At 50.3% G+C, this 2,765-nt stretch overlaps 1 long non-coding RNA gene across 1 annotated transcript; it reads right to left on the reverse strand.

The window, feature by feature from the left end:
• Positions 1-232: 232 nt before the first annotated feature.
• On the reverse strand, positions 233-866 carry LOC127917449 (uncharacterized). Its single transcript, XR_008097302.1, has 3 exons — positions 790-866; positions 356-417; positions 233-306 (listed from the first exon to the last, which is right to left on the reverse strand). It is a non-coding gene; the product is annotated as an uncharacterized LOC127917449 (long non-coding RNA).
• Between the last annotated feature and the right edge of the window lie 1,899 nt (positions 867-2,765).

Genomic DNA, 2,765 nt, shown 5'->3' on the forward strand with positions numbered 1-2,765 from the left:
TTGTCTGTTAATAATGTCATATGGCTATGTAGAACAAGGTCTACTGTCTGTTAATAATGACTATGTAGAACAAGGCCTACTGTCTGTTAATAATGACATATGACTATGTAGAACAAGACCTACTGTCTGTTAAAAATGTTATATGACTATGTAGAACAAGACCTTCCTTTTATTTTCTCCCAACAACACATTTATTTGATTGATTGAACATTCAGCTGTCTTCTGTAGGCCTTCTGTACTCAACCTGTCTTCTAGTAGGCCGTTCTGTACTCAACCTGTCTTCTATTAGGCCGTTCTGTACTCAACCTGTCTTCTAGTAGGCCGTCTGTACTCAACCTGTCTTCTATTATTCAACCTGTCTTCTAGTAGGCCGTTCTGTACTCAACCTGTCTTCTATTAGGCCGTTCTGTACTCAACCTGTCTTCTAGTAGGCCGTTCTGTACTCAACCTGTCTTCTAGTAGGCCGTTCTGTACTCAACCTGTCTTCTAGTAGGCCGTTCTGTACTCAACCTGTCTTCTAGTAGGCCGTTCTGTACTCAACCTGTCTTCTAGTAGGCCGTTCTGTACTCAACCTGTCTTCTAGTAGGCCGTTCTGTACTCAACCTGTCTTCTAGTAGGCCGTTCTGTACTCAACCTGTCTTCTAGTAGGCCGTTCTGTACTCAACCTGTCTTCTAGTAGGCCGTTCTGTACTCAACCTGTCTTCTAGTAGGCCGTTCTGTACTCAACCTGTCTTCTAGTAGGCCGTTCTGTACTCAACCTGTCTTCTAGTAGGCCGTTCTGTACTCAACCTGTCTTCTAGTAGGCCGTTCTGTACTCAACCTGTCTTCTATTAGGCCGTTCTGTACTCAACCTGTCTTCTAGTAGGCCGTTCTGTACTCAACCTGGCCGTTCTGTACTCAACCTGTCTTCTAGTAGGCCGTTCTGTACTCAACCTGTCTTCTAGTAGGCCGTTCTGTACTCAACCTGTCTTCTAGTAGGCCGTTCTGTACTCAACCTGTCTTCTAGTAGGCCGTTCTGTACTCAACCTGTCTTCTAGTAGGCCGTTCTGTACTCAACCTGTCTTCTAGTAGGCCGTTCTGTACTCAACCTGTCTTCTAGTAGGCCGTTCGTTTTGTACTCAACCTGTCTTCTAGTAGGCCGTTCTGTGCTCAACCTGTCTTCTAGTAGGCCGTTCTGTACTCAACCTGTCTTCTAGTAGGCCGTTTGTACTCAACCTGTCTTCTAGTAGGCCGTTCTGTACTCAACTTCTAGTACGTTCTGTACTCAACCTGTCTTCTAGTAGGCCGTTCTGTACTATACCTGTCTTCTAGTAGGCCGTTCTGTACTCAACCTGTCTTCTAGTAGGCCGTTCTGTACTCAACCTGTCTTCTAGTAGGCCGTTCTGTACTCAACCTGTCTTCTAGTAGGCCGTTCTGTACTCAACCTGTCTGTGTGTTCTCCCTACAGATCTATGAGGCCTTCAGCCAGGAGAGCTCTCCCATGGAACAGGAAGTGATGCGCATATACTCCTCCTCCCCCCCTCCGCTGGACGACGAATCAGGGGGAGAGGAGGACGATGACGAGTTTGGAGATTTCTCTGGGGGTGTGGCAATGTCATCCAACCAGCCGTGCCCCTCCACAACAGACCCCGCCTCCCCGACCCCATCAGCTGTGAGCTTTAGTGTTAGTAACTCCTCCTCTTTCTCCGGAACTACCCATAGCAACGGAATCTCGAAACAGTTCCGAGCAGCTGACGACCTGAAGAAGCCATGGGCGCCGGTGGTGGACCAATCACAGCCCGCTAATACTGGGACTTCAGAGGTCGGCAGGGTTCGGCCGGGGTTGGAGGTCAAAGGGCAGCCCTGTCATTGCGACCTCCCTGACCTCCCTCTCACCAATGGGTTTGTCAAGCGGAATCACCAGGGGACCATGTCTGCAGGTAACAACTTTAGTCCCGAGGGCTGTCATGGAGTTGTTAGTGAGGTTGTTTTTGTTGTATTGTGTTTTTAATCCTCAATAATTTTGAATATGTACTGTTGTACTCAAATGGCTGAGGCATCTCTATATGTATTTGAAATACGTTCCAGTAAAATGTATGAATTCATTCACCACAGGTCTTGTACCGGCTGGCCTGGACTCCCCCAGCCAGGAGCAGGGGTTTGCAGACTTCTCTGCATTCGCCGAGCCAGAGATGGAGCTGGAACCCTGGTGCTGCGGCTTCACTCACACTCACAGTACGGAGCACAGGAAGGACGGCAGGATGGAGGGGACAAACCTAACCAACGGTTTCTGCAATGCACACTCGGTCCAGAAGGACATGGAGCAGCGGGCCAGAATAGAGCCTGGCGGGCCTGACTCTCAGTGTTTAGCACAGCAAGACGACAGGGACTGCACTGGAGTCCAGCAACACTGTGAGCTAAGGGGCCACCCTCAGGACTCTGGCCTATTAGCCCCCATAGAGGTGCTCTGTGCTAGGGGTGAGGGGCCGGGGGAGCCAGGAGAGAGGGCACCCAGCATCAACAGGGATAGCACGCTTACACAGGACCCAGAACTGGGAGGGAGGAGGGTGGAGGAGGAGGAAGATAAGGAGAGCGAAACAGAGGACAGTGTCTCTCCTCTCCAGACCACAGTCAGTGGGTCAGTGAGTGAGGAGTTTGCCTCCTCTGGTGAGGCTGTGTCGTCAGACGCTTTGGAGGAGTTTGGGAACTTTGGCGAGACGGTCTTCACTCCCTCGTCAATAGGGGAGGAGGAGAAGGAGAAAGAGGAGGTGCAGCGGAGTGACCTC

Source organism: Oncorhynchus keta, unplaced genomic scaffold (genome assembly GCF_023373465.1).
Source record: "Oncorhynchus keta strain PuntledgeMale-10-30-2019 unplaced genomic scaffold, Oket_V2 Un_contig_1146_pilon_pilon, whole genome shotgun sequence".
In the NCBI taxonomy this organism is placed as follows: domain Eukaryota; kingdom Metazoa; phylum Chordata; class Actinopteri; order Salmoniformes; family Salmonidae; genus Oncorhynchus; species Oncorhynchus keta.